General features: G+C 39.7%; 1 protein-coding gene and 1 non-coding gene across 2 annotated transcripts in view; one reads left to right on the forward strand and one right to left on the reverse strand.

Moving 5' to 3' along the window:
• B3GALT1 (beta-1,3-galactosyltransferase 1) overlaps positions 1-15,306 on the reverse strand; it is a 410,482-nt gene that overhangs the window by 73,478 nt on the left and 321,698 nt on the right. The gene's annotated exons all lie outside the window — the stretch shown is intronic.
• TRNAC-ACA (transfer RNA cysteine (anticodon ACA)) lies at positions 95-166 on the forward strand. The gene has a single exon. It is a non-coding gene; the product is annotated as a tRNA-Cys (tRNA).

Genomic DNA, 15,306 nt, shown 5'->3' on the forward strand with positions numbered 1-15,306 from the left:
CATTATTGTTTGGACTCTATCATTACTGAGCACTTATGTGCCAGGCACTGTACCAAAGGCTTTATTTACACCCTTCCATTTTAACCTTAAGACTTCCCTGGTGGCTCAGATGGTAAAGCGTCTGCCTACAATGCAGGAGACCCGGGTTCAATCCCTGGGTTGGGAAGATCTCCTGGAGAAGGAAATGGCAACCCACTCCATAATATTTTATCCTTAAAATATCATGCCCATTTTGTTGGTGAGAAAATCAAGGCCAGAGAGGTTAAGAAACACTATAGCATTGCAAAGTTAGTGACAGAGTCAGGATTAAAACCCAGATCAGTCTGACTTGAACAAGGGTAGTAAGAATGCAGCCAACATAGAAAATGAACACGTTAACTACCAAGTCATCATTTCTTTAAAGAGAATCAAATAATGCTGCAGAGCTTCATTACCATTTCCCCATATTTATTTAATTTGACCTTATAATCTCCTTGTAAGGCAAGTGATGTATAACTCCTGTGTAGCAGATGAGGAGCCCAAGACATTGTATGTGAACAACTAACCTGAGGTGGAACTGACAGCTAGGCTTCCTGGCTGAAAATCATCCTCTTCCCACTTGTCTGCACTAATAGGAATGATCTAGATTCAACAGATCTTTTATGATGTCGAAGCCCATCCAAATTCAGAGTAAGAGGCAGACCTGCCATTTGCATCTGTGTTGATTTAATAGCTATAGTGATTCAGAAAAGCTGACTAGTGGGAATGATTGGAAATGAGCAGGGGAAATTGCTTTCAATGTATCACTCATGAATCAATGGTTCTTGCTGATTGGAACAGTTGGAAAAAAGTTTACTGATATGAAATTGGAAAAGCAGTTGTAGAGAAGCCCTGAGGCTGAACAGAGCTTTGTCAGCCTTCACAGAGGGCTTTTATCTTCTCATTTGACTTCATGAACAGTGAGCACAGTGAAAACGGATGCTACGCCCTAAATGAGAACTCAGCAGCAACAGGGAATCTGAGGTTTGGCCCCTGAATTCATAAGGAAATCTTTACATGATTCCTTTACACGATAAGGAAATCTTTACATGAACGATTCTAGATCCAAGCACTTCTGTTAAATGCTCAGCGAAGCATGACATTCAAGGATTTTATGCATTTGTTCCAATTAGCTAGTTGATTTACTCCAGCAATAGGAAATAAAATATTGCTAATAATATGATATAGACGAGTGCACTGTGGTGTCGATCAATGAAAATTACACTGCATTCTCATAGCTGCTTAACTACAACACAGTGAAGAACCTGACTGGAATGGCATGTGAACTCTTTCTAGATGACCAAAGAGAAGTTCTGTCCTGGGAGAGCTGTGTCACTATCAGCTGAAATCTGAAAACAAGGACTAAGGAAAATAAAAGCTGCTCGGGAGTGATAACCTGGTACACAAAGCCCTTTTTGGAATCTGCTTCTTTGTTGATTATCACAGGCTGTGTGGCTAATAGTTTTCACTTTGTTCTGCAGTGCTGTGACCACGACCATTTCCCCCAGATCCTTCACTTCTGCTACTAACAGATTTGGCCCTCTGACTCAGATTCTCCCTTTATTTTATTATTCGGCTATGGAAATTTTGACCCTGACTTATACCAAATGGCAATCACTACTTAAACAAAGTACTTACTTTTGAGTGAAAGTGAAAGTGTTAGTCACTTAAGCCAGGTCTAACTCTTCGTGACCCCACGGATGGGAGCCCACCAGGCTCCTCTGTCCATGGAAAACTCCACGCAAGAATACTGGAGTAGGTTGCCATTTCCTTCTCCAGGGTATCTTCCCAACCCAGGGATCAAATCCGGGGCTCCTGCATTGCAGACAGCTTCCTTTACTGTCTAAGCCATCAGGATAAGGCCAATTATATATTGTTTTAATGCACTAACTTCCTCAGGGCCAGAAATTTATGTTGACCATGTGGTATAAGTCAGCAGTGCACAGGAAATGGATGGACAGACTAATAGATGTTGATGGTTCAATGCTTCTTATACCACAGTAATAAATATTATCTTTAAATATTGAGTTTTAAAACAGCTTTTAAAAAAAACAAACAAACCTTAAACTGCCATAAAAACACTAAGCCCTCATTCACTCAAAGCACTAGTTAGATATAAGAGGGTGACCACTTCTGTTATCACTACTCACATGTGGTTTTCACATTGTCATACTATTAATAACACTGTGTCCTACTGTGCTTGAAATGCTCTGGGCTCTCCTTTTTATATGACATCATTGTACATAGGCTTTCTAAATATTTACACAGTCCAGAGAGCCATAATTTTCATTGTCAGAGATTTATCACTGTATTAAATTTCCAAATTTTGTCTCACCACTCTTAATTGTTGAGCATTTGGGTTGTTTCCAGTTGTGTGCTTTTACAAATAAGGTAGTTATACACATCTTTGAACAAGTAGGCTTAAAGGCCACTTTCTTTAGATAATTCCCCAGGGTGGGGATACTAGCTCAAAGGTCATGATCATCTCATTTAGCTCTTGCAGCTCCGAATGCTCTCTAAAAATAACGTGCTAATTAGCATGGCACCTGGGCAACTAAATCCTATTTTCACCTTCAGGAATGTTTATACTGTCATGAAAAAAAGGATAGAGCCTCAGAACTCTCCAAAAGCAACAGGCTATGAACATTGTCTGCAGCTAAGCATGCCCACAGGACTCCTCGGAGGCACATATTAACACATCTCCTTGTGGCTGACCATCATTCTGTGGGCCCAGTGACAGGGGCCACCATGTATGACAATTACTGAGCCTCATGTGCCCCATGCATTTGAGCTGGGCTACTGGAATTCAGTACTGGGGCACCTTGGGGAACAGAGTCGGGAAGCAGTGGGGTTTAAAAAGGAAACTGGTGGCTTGGATGACTCTCAGCTAGGAATTCCTCATGCCATCTCTTTCATGCCGATTTACATCTACCATTGCTGGTTACTCCTAAGACCGACCCTCTCCTGTTGCCACTGCTAATGGTCATGCTTATTTCTGCTCTATGCAGTCATCAGCCCTGGCTTCTGACAGAGGTTACCAGACTGCAAAAACTGCTTTTAAATCTAATGAGATGGGTGGTGTCCTTAAGACAGAGGAAGTTAATGACCACAGAAACTTTGCTGAATTTCATTTCCTCTGACTGCAGGACTTGGCATTTGAAACCAAGATTAGCTAGAAGGGCACATTGTCTCTTTGACCTCTATTCCTGCCCTTGCCAGAGTCTCTGGGCAGCCATCTGGGCGCGATCAGACACTTTCTTCTCCATCCCCACCCCATGCTAAGCAGTCACCTCATCCTTCTTGATTATTTGCTCTTAAAGGCATCAGCTCTGTTGGGGATAAGAAGATAAATTCCCAACTAGCTTCACGGTAAGAAAATGTGTGGAAAATGATTACACTTTCTTCTTTCAGATTCCAGAAAAACAACTCCCACTCTGCTGGTGGAGGCATCACATAATGACTCAGAGGCAGGCGTTAGGGGGAGGTGGGGGTATAATGGATCTCACACCTCACTTGGCATCAGGAAATAACAATTGCAAGGACTCTCAGCTTTTACCATCTTCTCTCTCACCATCAGCAGATGCAGTTGACACAAGATAAACAGAGAAATGTCCCCTGGTGGACCACTAACATTTGGGATTTTTTTCCTCTGTTGAGTTCAATGATGAAACCTGTTGAGTTCAATGATTAAACCTCACTGAAAAAGGTATTACATTTTTTGGACCCTCTTTATTCTTTCCAATCACTTTTCTTTTTCTTTCAAACTTAACTTGTTTAGTATGAGATGGGGAGGAGGGTGGGTATAACAGAAGGGTAGAAATGGTAAATTGAAAACTCTACCATATTCCCCCATGAGTGCTGACCTACAACACAGAGCCTGTTCCTGTTTCATGTTCTCTGCCATCCACTATAAATTACATGTCCCACCAGACTCTGCCCATACCTTAGGGAGAACTCTCCAGTAATCAGAGGAGTCACACAGTCAAAAACTCTGTCTACTATTTAACCTAAAATGTTTCTTTCTTTAATGTATTCTTATTATTCTCTCTTTATGGTTACTGTTGAGATAATTTCATGATCTTGTAAACAGAGCTTTTAAAGGGACTTGGATAGATACCATAATTAGATTCACCTATTTAGGAAGGCTTCACAGACAATTTAAGTTTTTAGAAATATATTTTGAAAAATACTTGCATACTTTTCTACTGAAAATCTTTAAGTGCATGCTCTGTTAAAATAACTTTCCCTCCAGGAGTGGGGAAGGATGTATAAATTACTTATTTTATTTATGGAATAATTAAGATAACACACTACATTCATTTGGATGAGCAGATTCTTTCATAGTGCTGTTGTATCATCTAATATTGCAATTCTTTCACTCTGAACATGTGTGCATTTTTAATTTTTCTTAATTGCTCTGAAATTCACATAAGAGACCATTAACCATTTTTAATGGAAGAATGTAGTGTCATTTAGTATATTTACCATGTTGTACACCACCACCTCTACTGACTTTGGAAATCTTTTCATCATTCCAAAAGGAAACCTTTTACTCATTAAGCAGACACTTTCTGTTCTCCTCTCTCTTCAGCCCTTGGAGTCACCAAGGGCTTTCTGTTTCTCTGGATTTATCTATTCTAGAAATTACATATAAATGGAATCAAACAATATGTGGCCATCTAAGTCAGGCTTCTTTCACTCAGCATAACGATGTCAAGGTTGGTCCACATTGTAGCATGTATCGCTACTTCGTTCCCACGTATTTTTTTTAATAATAATTTTATTTATTTATTTTTGGCTCTGCTGGGTCTTTGCTGATGTGGGGGCTTTTCTCTAACTGTGGCAAGCAGGGACTGTTCTCTGGTTGCGGTGTGTGGGCTTCTCATTGCGCTGGCCTCTCCCATTGCAGAGCATAGGCTCTAGGGCATGTGGGTTGCCCTAGCACAGGCTCAGTAGTTGTGGCTCATGTGGTTAGTTGTTCTACTGGGATCCTCCCGGCCCAGATATCAAACCACGTTTCCTGCATTGGCAGGTGGACTCTTCACCACTGAGGTACTAGGGAAGCCACTGATGTGTGTTTTTCACAGCATGTGACTCTAACATATCCAGACTCTAATGCTTTCAAGCTAATGTTGGCTTGAAAAATAAATGCAAAGTAAGCAATCCATGGGGTCAGACTTCATAATCAAGTTCTAGAAAACCAAAGTGTTATAGAACACACAGGTTTACCCAAGAGCTACAGGATGCCTCCCTCCATCACATGGCATCTCATTTATTGAGCCACTTTGCTGTTACTAAAAGAAATGAAGAGCCTATAGTCTTTTAGAGATCTTCAACTCTGAAATGCTTTTTTTATTTGAAAGAACTTTCTTCCACAGTCTTCAGTTGGGTTATTTACATACAAGAGCACAATTTTTTAAAAAAATAATTTTTAATTGAAGGATAATTACAATGTTGTGTGTCTACTGAATATACATATGGTAGAAACCAACACAGTGGCTTTTGTGGTTAACTCTGAAAAGCCCCAGTGCATCCTGTCAATGGCGATGAGAGTGACACGTCCACTCTAACCCAGGCTGCCTGTCAGGTATGATAACACCTGTAGAACTTAAATAGAGTTGAAGTCCATCACTGAGACTTCAGCATGGATCACTTTTCTGGTTTCAGAAAAGTGGCATTTTGTAGTGGCAGGAAACAATTCACGGGGACAACTAAGCTTCCAAAGTATAGCAATTTAGTCAATAAGTCAGGCTTTATCAATGAAGTGTGCATCTGTAAGAATATGTCAAGATGTACGAACAAACAGATGTGAAAGAGTCCCTCTGAGCTTTATGGGCATAGAACTGTTGTTGGAATTGACTATTTACTTGAAAGTGTTTGACAACGGACAGCTGCATAGAGATGTCATCAGGATAGATGTCTCCTCTTTGTCAGGGAGTTCTGACAATTTTAGTGAGCCTTGCAGAGTACAGAATACGTTCTTTAGAACATGACTACTAAAGTTGATTGTTAAAAGCAGTGCTGTCAATTTTTTGTACACACAGGAAAAGATTTTAGCGCAGCACGTTAGGGTCAATGGTCAAAGCTCATCGTGCCTGGAGATGACTGGAACAGAGGTTCTGGTCACTCTGGATCTCATGAGTCATTCCTAGGGCTCAGAGTTCAATAGTTTAGCACACCAGCTTAGAGGCACTTGTATGCAATGTGATATTACCCATAAACATTTTTCAATCAAGATTCTTTTACTCACAGGAAGTCTGTGTTAGGAAAAACTGCATTGAAAACTAGCTTCACTTTCTTGAGGTACTGTCTTAAATATGGTGGATGTAATGTATATTGTCACCCTGCTTATATAACTTATATGTAAAGTACATCATGAGAAACGCTGGGCTGGAAGAAGCACAAGCTGGAATCAAGATTGCTGGGAGAAATATCAATAACCTCAGATATGTAGATGACACCACCCTTACGGCAGAAAGCAAAGAGGAACTTAAGAGACTCTTGATGAAAGTGAAAGAGGAGAGTGAAAAAGTTGGCTTAAAGCTCAACACTCAGAAAAATATGATCATGGCATCCAGTCCCATCACTTCATGGCAAATAGATGGGGAAACAGTGGAAACAGTGGCTGACTTTATTTTGGGGGGCTCCAAAATCACTGCAGATGGTGACTACAGCCATGAAATTAAAAGACGCTTACTCCTGGGGAGGAAAGTTATGACCAACCTAGACAGTATATTAAAAAGCAGAGACATTACTTTGTCAACAAAGGTCTGTCTAGTCATGGCTATGCTTTTTCCAGTGGTCATGTATGGATGTGAGAGCTGGACTGTGAAGAAAGCTTAGCGCCGAAAAATTGATGCTTTTGAACTGTGGTGTTGGAGAAGACTCTTGAGAGTCCCTTGGACTGCAAGGAGATCCAACCAGTCCATCCTAAAGGAGATCAGTGCTGGGTGTTCACTGGAAGGACTGATGTTGAAGCTGAAACTTCAATCCTTTGGCCACCTGATGTGAAGAGCTGACTCATTGGAAAAGACCCGGATGTTGGGAAAGATTGAGGGCAGGAGGAGAAGGGGACAACAGAGGATGAGATGGTTGGATGGCATCGCCGACTCAATGGACATGGGTTTGGGAGGACTCCGGGAGTTGGTGATGGACAGGGAGGCCTGGCGTGCTGCGGTTCATGGGGTCGCAAAGAGTCGGACATGACTGAGTGACTGAACTGAACTGAACATGGCAAAGATAACAACTGAACTCTCGTGTGATGTTTTCCTGAGTCACTATGCAACTTGTCTGAGATTTGTGATCCACATAGTGAGATAGACCTTGGCAGTTACCAAGCAAATAATTTTCCTAACATTCGCACTGACATTTTGATATACATTTTAAAAAGCTGAATGTTTTAAGATGTGTGATATTAAGTGGAAGGGATTACATATGTGGTAAATTCTTTTAATAGTTTTCATAATTCTCTGAACAGATGGATCAGACTCTCTCATCCAGCGATTACTCTGAAATGAATAACAGTTATGAGTTTGAGTGGCACTGTGAGAACAATACAATATGTGGTGCTCTGGTTCTTCCTGTTCTTTTTGACGGTTGTTTTCATAAACAGACATTCATATTTGGCCCTGCCTGCTGGACACTAAACCACAGAGTTCCTGGACCCATGAAATGACCAATACCTACAACTTAGGAGAGGTTCTAACAGCCTCTCTGAGCATGCAAACCAAGGAACTTGTATTTCAACAATGCTCCATGTAGTAGCTGTGATCAATAAATACTAAACAAAGAAAAAATGCACACTGATCAGGACTAACTGCATCAGAAAAACAGGAAATCACTGTGAATATATTCTGTGCAAGCTGAGGAGTCTTTCCACAGTGGAAAGAAATTGGAACTCTCATAGCAGGTAACTTAAATAAATCTGTTGGTCTTAAAATATTTACCAGCCTGAAATAGTTCTACTACCTTCCCGAGTCTGCCATTCCCTTCTCATCATGCAGATCATTAAATTCAGATAATCTACATATGGCAAGCAATTCCAAATGGCTCCAAATGTCTTTCGTCTGCAATGTAGCTTGTTTAAAAAGACTGAAAAAATGTGTGGAGAGAAAGAAAAAAAAAACCAACTGAACATGATGTCCAAATACTTCACTTATGTCTGATATCTAGTAACATTCAATGAATGAATGAAAAAAAGATGCATTTCTGCTGGGTAAACCTCCCTTAATTTTCTTCTGGACTCTCAAGTTAGAGTATACCTGCAGAGATCTAGCCTCCTCCCAATTCTGTGACCAAAATCCTTTCATTTGATGTCATTGTTAATTGATAAGTGTCTCATAAGGATATAAACAAAGATGGGTATAAGAATCAGCCCAAGTACCCTCACTTTCCAAGGAGGTAGCACAGACTTGCTTTGGTAGGCCCACCCCCCAGTCTAGCAGAAAGGGATAAGTTAGAGAAAATGATTTAACATTTTAGTCAATCCCTAGAGAATCTCACTCAAAAGGATTTGCCACCCCACCCATTTGTACAGGTTGATACTCCTTTATAAGTGCTCTTTTCCTTATGTGATCCATAAACCACAAGATTCTGCTTATTAGAAGGACACAAATTACTTTTAATGCCAAAGTTCTCTCCACATCCTAAGACAAGGAGAGAAAAGACAAAATATTGAAGTAGCTGTTGGGTCTCTATTTTACCTGCTAATGGAAGAAGGATACAGACTCTTTTCCTTGTATCCAGTATCAATACAACTGTGTTTGTATTGTGTTCTGTGTTTCCACACAATTTATGTATTGATAAGGAAAAATGTTCAAACACTTCAATCTTAGGAGGATGCAAAGTATAGGGAAATAAGATAATGGACACAGAGGAGTTGATAGAAGGAGAAGCAGAGAAAGGAAAAGGAGAAAAAATACAGAGGAGAGAAGTAGAGAGAAGTTAACTAGAACACAAGCAAGTAAAGCAAGTAAATGGTGAACTGATTCAGAGTTAAAGAGGAAAAACCATTTCGTAGTTTATCCTTCAACTACGAATATTCATCCACCAAATGCCTACGTTTTTCAGGGTCCCTAGCTTTGGTATTTAAAACACATGGATGAATGGACAGATTATCCCCAAATTCATGCTTATGCTAGACCAGTGGTTTTCAACCTCAGAACTATTGACTATTTGGGTCAGATAATTTTTCTGTTGTGAAGCCTGACTTGTGCATCACAAGACGCTTAGCAGCATCTCTGGTCTTCACCCACTACATGCATGCTAAGTCGCTTCAGTCGTGTCCGACTCTTTGTGACCTTATGGACGATAGCCAAGCAGGCTCTTCTTTCCATGGGATTCTCCAGGCAAGAATACTGGAGTGAATTGCCATGCCCTCCTCCAGGGGATCTTCCTGAACCAGGGATCGAACCTACATCTCTTGCACTGCAGGCGGATTCTTTACCACTGAGCCACCGGGGAAGCCCTCACGCACTACTTGCTCCCAGTCAATTGTGACAAACAAAAGTATCTTTGGTCATCGCCAAATGTCTCCTAAGGCAAAACTGCCCCCAGTTAAGAACCACTGTTCTAGGCATATGGACCCACTCAGTGCTGGAAATATATTTGGTGATTAATGACAATACACTGGATAGACATCACAATAAAATGTCTTTTTTTAAATTGTTCTTAGGAAATTATAAATGTCCTCTTTTGGAGGAATGCTGTAACAGTTTCATACAAGGTTTTGTTTTCTCTAAGGAAAATAGTTTTGTTGGTAGATACAATGATTCACAATGATTATTAGCATTAATAGTTGATATACTACTGAATGTCATCAAGGGTCATGTTCATATTATATATATAGTTTGTTTACCTGTTCATTTTAATTTCTGTTATTACAAAAACTCTATTATAAACTCTTATTTTCCGCCAACTCAACTCTACTCTATTTTCCAAGTTAGATCTGGTATGTGCCTGAAATTCATAAAAATTCAATATGATTTTAATTGCCTCTTACTCTTCTTCTTTTCAGCAGATACTGGGAAGTTACTATGATCAACTTTTACTCCATATAAGAAGATCACTACTTAAGCTTAAAAAACCAAAACAAACAGAAAAACAAAATGAAAAAAGCCTTAGCCCATACACAGAGAAGATCTCCTCCACAAGGTGGAGACCAAAACCAAAACACAGAATTTTAAGATTTTTTTTCAAAGACAAAAACAAGCCAAATAATACCAAACTTAGGGTGCAGAAGCAGAAGATATTAAGAAGAGGTGGCAAGAATACACAGAAGAACTGTACAAAAAAGATATTCACGACTGAGATAATCATGATGGTGTGTTCACTCACCTAGAGCCAGACATCTTGGAATGTGAAATCAAGTGGGCCTGAGGAAGCATCACTACGAACAAAGCTAGTGGAGGTCATGGAATTCCAGTTGAGCTATTTCAAATCCTGAAAGATGATGCTGTGAAAGTGCTGCACTCAATATGCCAGCAAATCTGGAAAACTCAGCAGTGGCCACAGGACTGGAAAAGATCAGTTTTTCATTCCAATCCCAAAGAAGGGCAATGCCAAAGAATGCTCAAACTACTGCACAACTGAGCTCATCTCACATGCTAGTAAAGCAATACTCAAAATTCTCCAAGCCAGGCTTCAGCAATAAGTGAACCGTGAACTTCCAGATGTTCAAGCTGCATTTAGAAAAGGCAGAGGAATCAGAGATCAAATTGCCAACATCCGTTGGATCACTGAAAAAGAAAGAGAGTTCCAGAAAAACATCTATTTCTGCTTTATTGACTATGCCAAAGCCTTTGACTGTGTGGATCACAACAAACTGTGGAAAATTCTGAAAGAGATAGGAATACCAGACCACCTGATCTGCCTCTTGAGAAACCTGTATGCAGATCAGGAGACAACAGTTAGAACTGAACATGGAACAGACTGGTTCCAAATAGGAAAAGGAGTATGTCAAGGCTGTATATTGTGACCCTGCTTATTTAACTTATATGCAGAGTACATCATGAGAAATGCTGGGCTGGAAGAAGCACAAGCTGGAATTAAGATTGTGGGAGAAATATCGATAACCTCAGATATGCAGATGACACCACCCTTATGGCAGAAAGTGAAGAAGAACTAAAGGGCCTCTTGATGGAAGTGAAAGAGGAGAGTGAAAAAGTTGGCTTAAAGCTCAACATTCAGAAAACTAAGATCATGACATCCGGTCCCATCACTTCAAAGCAAATAGACAGGGGAACAGTGGAAATGGTGACAGACTTTATTTTTTTGGGCTCCAAAATCACTGCAGATGGTGACTGCAGTCATGAAATTAAAAGACGCTTACTCCTTGGAAGAAAAGTTATGTTCAAATTAGACAGCATATTAAAAAGCAGAGACATTACTTTGCCAACAAAGGTATGTCTAGTCAAAGCTATGGTTTTTCCAGTAGTCATGTATGGATGTGAGAGTTGGACTCTAAAGAAAGCTGAGTGCTGAAGAATTGATGCTTTTGAACTGTGGTATTGGAGAAGACTCTCGAGAGTCCCTTGGACTGCAAGGAGATCCAACCAGTCCATCCTAAAGGAAATCAGTCCTGAATGTTCACTGGAAGAACTGATGTTGATGCTGAAACTCCAAGATTTTGGCCACCTGATGTGAAGAGATGACTCATTTGAAAAGACCCTGATACTGGGAAAGATTGAAGGAGGGAGGAGAAGGGGACAACAGAGGATGAGATGGTTGGATGGTGTCACTGACTCAATGGACTTGGGTTTGAGAAGACTCTGGGAGTTGGTGATGGACAGGGAGGCCTGGCGTGCTGCAGTCCATGGGGTTGCAAAGAATTGGACACGACTGAGCAACTGAACTAAGGTGCACAATGGCAAGAGGAATTCAAAAAGTTTTCCTAAATGTTACTCCTAATTGTCTTAAGATTTAAATCATGTTTGTCCCTGTACACTCTCAGATATTTAGAAAGCAGCAATTGAAGTTATATAGTGTCCCATTTTACAGACCAGGAAACCAAGGCAGGGAGCTGATGAAAAATAATCCTTGTGTTTGTCAAGGAGTATATTGGATACAGAAAAGCACTGCTGGTTAATCCATAAGCAGGCTCTGACCCAATTTCCACTAAGCTTATCCAGTGCCTCTGATGGGGCAGTGATGCACTAGCTCATTCACCTTTCTTCTCTAATTTACTGCTCAGAAAGCTGTGTGTCATCAGTTCTGTCATTCACACTTTAGAGGAGACAGGTTTAGTATGGTAATGTAATTTTCACAGGTTCGAGAAACTCAGTGTCAGAAATGAGATGTGGACAGGGTCTTCTAATAAGATTACAGCTTTTCCTCTATACTGTGCTAATTTCCATGAATGGATGACTGGGGCAAAAGGGGGTGGAATTTTCCCCAGAAAACACCCCCTCACATGGTTTTCATGTCCAGAATCCCCCACCATTCACATCTATGTTCTCATCACGTGAATGACATAAACTCGCAAAGATGGGAGAGATAACATCTAGGTCTGGAGGTGCTGAGGGTAACTACAGAGGTCAGAAACATCTCTTTGAAGCTGGGAAGCATCTGAGATACCTGTAATTGTGTGTGTGTGTGTCCAGAGTTACATAGCCATCTCTTTGTACAGCTGCTTAATACATTTTCCGATGTTCTTTTTTTGTACTCTGGTTTCTTTCATTTGATTACAGACACCTAAAGGATAAGGACTCTGTTGATGGTTTCTGTTGGGTCTTATAACACTACCTAGAACAAAGCTGTTTAAGTTTCCTAAGATTCCCATGAATACTACTAAATTATAAAAAAATCCAACATTGTATGATCTTATTTACAGTGTAAATAGCAGGGAACTTGAGGAATGCTTGAAAGAGACTATTTAAAATTCCTTTGGTAAAACAGGGCTTGAACCAGAGGAGAGGAGACCTTAAGAATCAGAATTCTCATGCCCAGGTGGGATGCATGAGACAAGTGCTCGGGCCTGGTGCACTGGGAAGACCCAGAGGAATCGGGTGGAGAGGGAGGTGGGAGGGGGGATCGGCATGGGGAATACGTGTAAATCTATGGCTGATTCATATCAATGTATGACAAAACCCACTGGAAAAAAAAAATAAATAAAGGGGAAAAAAAAAGTCAAAAAAAAAAAAAAAGAATCAGAATTCTGCTTAACACTGTACCTCACAGCCTTCCTTCAAATGGATTATCCTCCTACTTTCGTGTTTTGGTAATCTTATATTCCACGTCGCTCATTTATAGAATGCTGGAGTCTCATGCATGCATGCATGCTCAGTCGTGTCTGACTCTTTGTGACCCCATGGACTGTAGCCCGCTAGGCTCCTGTGTCCATGGGATTCTCCAGGCAAGAATACTGGAATGGGTTGCCATTTCCTTCTCCAGGGGAGTCTCATGAGCTAATTAAAAATAAATGTTTTCCAAGTATGTATGTTATAAGTTGAGGAAAGAGGGATTATATATGTATATACATATGGAAACCAAACTCAAAGTTAGAGCACCCAAAACCAGGGATATAGTGGTAATCCCACTTTCCTCAACCGTGTATGTGAATGTCTCTATGTGTGTGTACTTTAAAAAATGAACTGGAATTATACTCTTTACAGTTTATACTTTTATGTAACATTATATCATGAGCATTTGAGCATTTTTGTAAACATACCTTTTACTGGATAGAAAACATGACATAATTTGTATATAGTATAATTTAACTAATTTCACACTGCAAATATTTAACTGGTTTAAATTTTTTTGTCTCAAGTAACAGCATAAAGAATTTCCTTATTCCCAAATCTTTACCTGTACCTATATTTATCTTCCTTCTTACAGAGTTCCAGAACTCACATTACTGGTTATAAAGGCAAAAACATTTTAGGTTTTCCGGGAAGGTTAAATCTCCTACTACAAATTACACATGGGAATGATTATCTAAAGGAACCTCATCAGCATTAAGCTGTATCATTTAAAAATTAGTCCTTTTGCTCTGAGAGGCAAATGATAATATCCTATTACTACTTTAATTTGCAATTTTTGATTGTTAGTGAGTTTGAGTTTTAATAAATTTATTAATGTAATTAAGGAAACCTAGTTCATTAGCTTAAGTTCAGTCTTAAGAATAAACACAGAGAGCTACAGAAGCAAATACTCAAAGGCCAATGATTTCTTCAGTTTCATATAGAAAAATAAAATTCTGAGAATGACAACAGCAAGGAAAATTGTTCTTCATTTTTTCAGTAATATTCTTATTTTAATATGGGCTATAGATGCTTGCTGGGATCAAGGTATAAAAAAGGTAGGGGACTTTGGCTCTTTAATCCATGTTTATTGTAATGCTAACAAACATTCAAATGATAATTATAAGAATGATTGTTAGAAAGTTTGAACATACTAGCTCACATAGTTTACTGTAACATGGGATTCTTTTTTTCAATTATTTTTTGTTTTACAATGTTGTATTGGTTTCTACTACACAACATGAATCAGCCATAATTATGCATATATCCCGTCCCTCCTAAGCCTCTCTCCCTTCCCCCATCCTACCCCTTTAGGCCATCATACAGCACCAGACTGGGCTCCCTGTATTATGCAGCAACTTCTCACCAACTATCCATTTTACACACAGTAGTGTATATATCTGATGCTACTTTCTCCATTAGTCCCACTCACTCCCTCTCCCACTGTGTCCTCGAGTCCATTCTCCATGTCAGCATCTCCATTCCTTCCCAGCAAATAGGTTCATGAATACTATGTTTCTAGATTCCATATATGTGTGTTAATGTATTTGTTTTTCTCTTTCTGACTTACTTCTCTCTGTATAACAGCTCTAGGTCCTTCCACCTCACTAGAACTGACTCAAATTCATTCTTTTTTGTGGCTGACTAATATTCAAGAAGATATGCAACACATCTTCTTTATCCATTCATCTGTCCGATGGACATCTAGGTTGCTTCCATGTCCTGGCTATTGTAAATAGTGCTGCAATGAACATTGGGTACAAGTGTCTTGGAACGTGGTTTTCTCAGGGTATATGCCCAGTAGTGGGGTTGCTGGGTCATTTGGAAGATTTATTCCTAACTTTTTAAGGAATATCCACGAGAAATTACTTTTTCAGTGATTTTATTATTACCTGCTTAACAGTCACATGGTGGTTCAACAAAAGAACAACTGAACGCTAGGTTATGATAAAAGGTCCTGTAAGTCTAGGCATAAAAAACAGTCTTTGAATAGTTCAAAAAACAGGACACCATTTCAATTTCAATATGAAGCATGGATCTTTCAACTGAG

The sequence above is a fragment of the Dama dama genome, chromosome 33 (assembly GCF_033118175.1).
Source record: "Dama dama isolate Ldn47 chromosome 33, ASM3311817v1, whole genome shotgun sequence".
NCBI lineage: Eukaryota > Metazoa > Chordata > Mammalia > Artiodactyla > Cervidae > Dama > Dama dama.